This window comes from Symphodus melops (assembly GCF_947650265.1).
Source record: "Symphodus melops genome assembly, chromosome: 4".
Lineage (NCBI taxonomy): Eukaryota > Metazoa > Chordata > Actinopteri > Labriformes > Labridae > Symphodus > Symphodus melops.
This window is the reverse complement of record NC_136694.1, coordinates 5,478,930-5,485,968: the sequence shown is the minus strand read 5'-3', so window position 1 is coordinate 5,485,968 and position 7,039 is coordinate 5,478,930. Positions and strand designations below refer to the sequence as shown.

The following is a 7,039-nucleotide window of genomic DNA, read 5'->3' as shown; positions in this document are numbered from 1 at the left end:
AATGTATGCGTTTGCGACCAGTATTTTAGTTGAATGTAGGATTGTTTGAGTAATCCAGAAATCTTGCATGTTTTTTGTGTTAATAGTTTATAGTTGAAAAAAGCTTTTTTCCATTCTGAAATGTTTGGTCATTAAATTTATCAAAACATTTAAACGCATTTACGATAGAAATGTGACATTACAAAATGTCACTGAGTACAAATTTTGAAAGCATATATGAGCAACCCCACCTTCCAAGTTTCACTCGTCGACGCAGCTTGCGAGCTCTTGTGAAGGAATTTGTCCACATGATCAGCACCTTCTTCTGTAAGAGAAAATATCCACCTGTTTGCTCGTTTGTGTATTATAGTAAGAATTCCGTTGCTTCCGAAAGGCCGTAAATGTGTCATTAAACTCGTGCTGAGATCACTTCCTCTCTCGTTTCTCTGGTTATGTTTATCATAGATACATTATATCTAGGATGTTTATCATCTTGTTGTCACTTTACCCTCCTACAAACTTCCTCGAGTTAAAGATGAATAAGACTTGATACTTATGTGGGCAACTATCCAGGCGTATACAAATCACACGAAACAAAGGGGAAAACATATTTCTTGAATTTGTTCACATAATCGGTTATTGAAACGACAAAGAGACAGTCTTTAAATGAAATGACACCTTTAAACGATTTATATTTTCTCAAAGAGGAATATGAATACATTTTACTTTTGTTATCTTGCACTTAAGCCACTTGAAACATAAATGGACGCGCTCCTGAATAATTTGATTAGGTGCCAATAAAGGGGAATGCATATTTAGAGCTAAAGCAGGGCATTGTGGGTAACTCTTTTGGCACCTGTGGATAATTAGCACTAGAGAGGAATTCATTCAAAAGATGTGTGGTTGAGCCAGCCAATAATGCCAGAGCAGTCAGTATCACAATGCATTTATTTCTTCCTCACTCTTATTCAGAGGCGTTGTTTGTCTACAGGAAATGCAGGCAAATACTTTGGGCCTCAGGCCAATGGGGGCCCCTGGGGCTTACCAACAAGAGCACATGTTGTGTTTGCAGAATCTACATGTGTTGCACTAAGGGGGCCCCATTTGACATCATTCTCTCTCGTTGCCCTGTTTAGTGTGTCATGCATTTTTGCTATGAAAACCAGCGTTTGTCAATGAAAGTCATAGAAGAAAATGAAATTATCCATCTAAGAGTGAAGAAAAAACTGAAAGACGAGAAAATGCTGGGAAACTGGCAGACAAATGGTGATGAATGCTGGTTGGAGGGGCCCCCAATGAATTTTTGCCTAGGGGCCCAACAGACTGGTTTTCAGTTTATCCCAGCATGCAGTGAGCCAGAAAAAAACATCATATGTATCATCCATTAGTTCCTTAATGATCAGACCCATTCCAAATGTGAAGGGCCAGATTAATTAGGCAAGGCACTCATAACTGTTGTAATGAGTAATTTATATACATTTAAGTATTATGCAACATAGTACACTTCATCATAGTGATTTCCTTTTAGGGTAGAATAAACCCTTTTTTCAGACACTAATAGTATCATCCTTAGAAATGGTGAATGTGTTGTCTGATTAACCACCAAGTGGCAGCAAATCATAGCAGTGATTACAGTTACTAACACTCAGCACATTTTGATCATTCTGGTGTGAACATAGTCTACAAAGTTAAATTGACCCATGTTGATGCATTTAATGTATATAAAGGAATGTATATAAAAATCAACTTATTTAAAATAAAACTGTGTTCACTGACTTAACTTGGAAAGGCCAACATACTAGATAGATAGATAGATAGATAGATAGATAGATACTTTATTGATCCCGAGGGAAATTCAAGGCATCCAGTAGCAGTATACACTAAGTGCAATCACACCATTAAATTACATTTCCTGCTGGTCAGATGGGCTGAACTGAGGGTTGAAGCAAGACTAACACTACGCAGAAGTAAGCAAAGCGTTCCACCATGCCAACTTTTAAAAAACAAAATCAGTGAATAAAAAAAAATCCCAAGCAAACGTCTCTTTTGCTGCACTTTAAAACTCCTTATTGGCAGCTGATCACAGAACTGTATTAGTAATCAAAGGATTGTGACAATCAGCCAAACGCAAATCAAAACTGCTCAGTCAAAGTTCAGAGGGTAATTATCTATAGCGTGGTGTTTCTGGTTTTACCTGCTGGCTCAGTGACTCGTCACAGCTGAGGGAGAAATGTGAAGTATTTGGATACCCTCACACATCTTCTTCTGTTTTATTATATTTATGATATCTATTTATGTGTTCACATTTTAAACTGAAATGATGTGTATAGTTTGAAAAGCCAGTACTTGTAGACTTGAATACAGTCATATCTAGGAAAGCAGTGAGCATTTATAGTATGTGCAGGAGTGACTTAGTCCACTGTAACATATATGAGTGTAGCTACCAGTCCCTGCTGTATGTTCTTGACTACAGTGAAGAACTTTAGTCCAGTTTAAAGGTTTTTAAAGGTGTTTTTTTGGTAAGACTTCACATACTGTACATTTCTGTGACCATTAAAAGGACAGTGTTTTTCGACACTGTGACTTTTGCTAAAATGTTTCTGAAGTGCAACATGATATATGGCAATGAGTAAGGTCTTTTACCTGCTTTTGAGTACCTCGAGATAACATTTGTTATGAATTGGTGCTCAACAAATAAAGATTGACTGATTGATTATTTTCAATGTTCTTTCTTCTATTATTCATCAGATTAAAATAATGAGTTTTGCATATAAAATAAATTCTACCATAACCAAATGATTCAATATCACAGATTTAAAAGTTGGACTGATAACAATAATTTATTTGAGTTTATATGAAAATCAAGATTCAATGAACTCCCTGGAGGTGAGTGAGAAGCATCCCAAACCGACCATCTCAGAAGAAGAAGGAAACAAATCGAATCGAATTCAAAGGTTTCATGTTTTGAGTCAGCTGCTCCAGGACTCGAGGACTAGGGGCTCCTTCTCTGTGAGGCAGAAATACAAATAGTAAATAAGAGTGAACAGAACAGTAGAAATTTTTTTTTGAATTGCTTTCCAAGAATGGGATGATTTAGCCTAATAAACATTTGACCTTAACTTTATGTTTTTACTTCTATTGCAGTCTCAGTGAGGGGATTACTTACTTTGACAATGAAAAAGAAAGGCGACCACCCTCTCCAGCTGCTCCTGTATCCATCCATCCTTCTCGTCTGGCCTGGGATGTAAACATCCTCTCTTGATGTAGAGTCTTCATTCTCCTTGTTGACCTGTTGGTACAAAAATCACCATTATGTAACTAATTCAATGTTAAGAAGTGCAAGAAACCACATCAAAGTTGTTTTTGGTGACAACTCTTTGCAGATCATAGAGAAAGAGCCATCTATTCCTTATTAAAATGGACAAAATAAAACACAGTTAGCATATTCAACAGATATTATTTAATCAATTATAATATTTTTATAATTGATTACCTTTGTTACCTTACCTTTGTCTTGGACAACCACCTACACCTAGCTTAAAGAAACATGACAGTACAACAGAGTGAGAAAAATGTACTTTCTTTTAAAATATTTGATGATGATTTACAGGAAACATTTGCATGTGTTGTCAACAAATATCCACTGACCTTAATCTGCATTAACTATCTTCCCCTTATGGAGATAAACACTAAAAAGAATAACTAAAAGTAATATTTGAAATACATCTTTGTTCAAGCCGTTAAGAACTGTAAACTTACTTCTGCTTCAGGTATCTACAGCTTCATTAATACAATCAAATCATAAGGCAGCCAGGTATGAATTCAAACCTGGTGCTAGAGATACCACCTGTGTGTTCACCAACCACATCAAATAGTTGGGATACCCTATAAGGAGCTGCTGTCAGAGAGGGGAGCGAGAATCTTCATCCTCTTCTTCTTCGTACATGGAGTCATACCGGAGTCTTCACTCTCCACGTCAGAACCGTCAGTGCAGCCGATGTCTGGGGTAAAAGTCACAATGGAAGATTTTGTTGTTTTTGGAGTACATGGTCCTACTTGAAGGTTGCTGGGACTCTTCAGTCTCACTGGAGACAACATTTGTATACAAACAGGTCCTCTGTTTCAGTCCGAGTCACTGTCGTCCACAGGAGCCTGCCAGAATCTTCTGAGTGTAGAGGAGCTGAGTCCGGAGGTGGAAGGCTGCCCATCGTCCATGTCCCCTCCTCTGCACGGTCCTGTGCTGCGGCACACTCCTCCCTGATCCTCTTCAAGTAGGAGCCCAGGCCTGAGATGGATGGAGCCAACTCTTCTGGACCAGCAGAGGTCGAAGGACCAGCAGGGACAGGCGGTCCAGCAGGAGGACGAGCAAGAACAGGAGGACTGACGGGGACGGGTGGATACGCTGGACGGAGCTGCTGCACAAGAGGGGAGTGAGGTCTGAAGTCTTCATCTTCATCCTCTTCTTCTTCGTACATGGACTCGTACCCGGAGTCTTCATCTTCATCCAGGTCCATCCGGCGTCCAATGTCTTCAGACATCTCGTCCTCGCTGACATCGATGTCTATGAGGTGTAGGATATCATCGTCAGAGACTGGGGGGTTGCTCCCAGCTTCACCTGCTAAAAGAAACCCATACTCACCTGCCTCCACGTCAGGGATGAAGGGGGCTGGGACATCATCGATATCGGGGAAGCCGTCTCCTGCGAGGTCATAAAACACATTGGTTTAGAGGAAAATCTAAAGGGTTTGATCACGTGATATAAACAATTACAGTTTCCAGAATTATGAAATGTTTCTGGGGTCTGAAAAGGCCTAAAATATCTTGATAACCCGCTAATCTTACTCTGCATTAAAGCCCTAAGGTGGATGAGAGCAGTGACACTGAACCAAAACAATAAAGTAGTGGGTCATATATTCAAAACAGTGAAGATGCTTTAATCCTCCACAGTGTAGTCACAATTCTCTCCATGAGTTCTGGCCTTTTAAATGACACATTCATGTGATCTGTTTCTGATACACAAAGGAATATTTATCAGGTCAGCATTCAGCTTACCCTGGGAAGCTTTTCTGAATCCAACACTAATTCCTTTTATTTTCCATCCTGGTGTAGCAGAGGCAGTGAAGGGAAAAGAAGAAACCGAAGAAGGGTTGAAACAACATTTTGAATGTCCTAAAGTAATATAGCTCCATAGCTGATAGCTCCAGAAAGAAGATGTTCTTGTTACAGTTATCAGATAAATTACTCTAATACCCTTGAGAAGCTCAGCTGCTGCTTTTTGAAGACACTACCCTTTTGTACAATAACCACTGGTCATAATGTTGTCAGCTAATTTTAAAACATTATAGCCTGCATCCACATCTATTATATTAGCAGAAAGCTCTGTCTTAATCATTCCCACTTTCTCTTCAGACTCCTGCCTCGGCCTATTAAAACAAAACAAAATCAAAACAGTTTGAAGAAGTTAGACAAGCAGCCATTTCTGAGCCACTTAATCATCGATAAGTAAAAGAGAGACGAGACAACGCATATTTCAGCTGTAACACTGTTTCCTTTTGGTGCACCCTCCCTGCCAAACACAACTGGAAAGCAACAAAAAGCCAGAAATTCCAGCCTGATAAGAGTGCAGACAGAGCTGCAGCAGCTTCCTCTATACTGTGTACCCAGTAGTGAACTGAGAGATGTAGCACCATATATTGCAGCAGCCAGATATGTATTGAAAAGTGATTGCAGGATTGAAACCTCCCTGCTGCATTTTTTTTTTTAAATCAGAGACTTGGTGTAGTGGCCTTGATGTTGTTATCCTGTCACCCACTCTGTGCTGTAATCCCTGCTGTCACACACATAACGCAGCAGGGGACTCAGACTGATGTCATGTCACAGAGACTGTTGCTGTCACTGGGTAAATGAGTAGAGACCAGGTGACGAGAAAAAACAATGCAGCAACAACAAAGACAACTTGCTCATGCTTTACTTCTGTTAAATAAAGATATATGGTGATAACAGTACATTTCCAAGTTTGTTTTATTCATTCATGTGCAATAACAAAAATCTAGCATGAGGTTTAATGTATGCATATAGTAATTTATTCTTTCTTTTATTCAACAATTGTGTTGTGAAGGTCAATTTTGGATTCGTTGTTGTTCCTCATTTATTAGATATGTATTCTTTTTTGATCAAAACATTTTCACGGACAATCTTTAATGCATCTACATCAAAAGAAAAGGTTGAGGCCAAATTTCAGATAGTTATGGAATTTTTTTATATATATATACAAATGTTTGTGCTTATTGTGGGTTTATGAAATCCTAAACTTGCACTGCTGACATTATGAAAGAGTTTTTCAGTTTTGTTCTTTTTTATTGTTGTTAGAGAAGCAGTTTTGCCTTAACGTAAAAAGGCGAGACTGAAAAGAGAACAAGAAAGTCTGGAGGAAGAGGATATGGCATTCAGAAAGTAAGCCCAAGTTAGGATTCAACCTAAACCACTGCAGCAAGGACTCTTCCAGGATTGCAAGAAAAAGTCTAGACACAGAACCATTAAACAATCAAATCCTTCATCAAGAATGGGACAATAATCCATCCATCCAAAATGACGAGAAGTGGTCTCTTCAGTTCCCAAACATTCACACAGTGTTGGTAAAAGCAGAGGTGATGGGGCGCCAGTGGCTGAGAGGTCAGAGTGTACGCCTTATGAACAGATGATGTAGTCCTTGAAGCGGGCAGCCTGGGTTCAAATCTGACCTGTGGCTCTTTTCCCAAATTACATTTCCCACTCTCTCTGTCCCTGATTTCCAACTATATCCACTGTTCTATATCTGCAATAAAGGTATAACAAGCTCAAAACTAAATCTTAAAAGAAGAGGTGATGCTACACAATGGTAAACATGACCCTGTCGTAACTATTTTTGAAAGGTGATGCTGGCGTAACAATCAAAATGGCCATTTATTTTCAAAAAATAATTAAGATTCCTTGCCAACATTTTACACGCTGTCTGCTCTTTTGATTTAAAATGAGGTTTTTAAGTATTTTAAAGGCCTATACAGTGACTGACTTTACAAAT

The 7,039-nt window shown here is 38.9% G+C and overlaps 1 long non-coding RNA gene across 1 annotated transcript; it reads right to left on the bottom strand.

Annotated features, from left to right (window-relative positions):
- Positions 1-2,924: 2,924 nt before the first annotated feature.
- LOC306823132 lies at positions 2,925-3,686 on the bottom strand. Its single transcript, XR_013778979.1, has 3 exons — positions 3,473-3,686; positions 3,146-3,268; positions 2,925-2,986 (listed from the first exon to the last, which is right to left on the bottom strand). It is a non-coding gene; the product is annotated as an uncharacterized lncRNA (long non-coding RNA).
- Between the last annotated feature and the right edge of the window lie 3,353 nt (positions 3,687-7,039).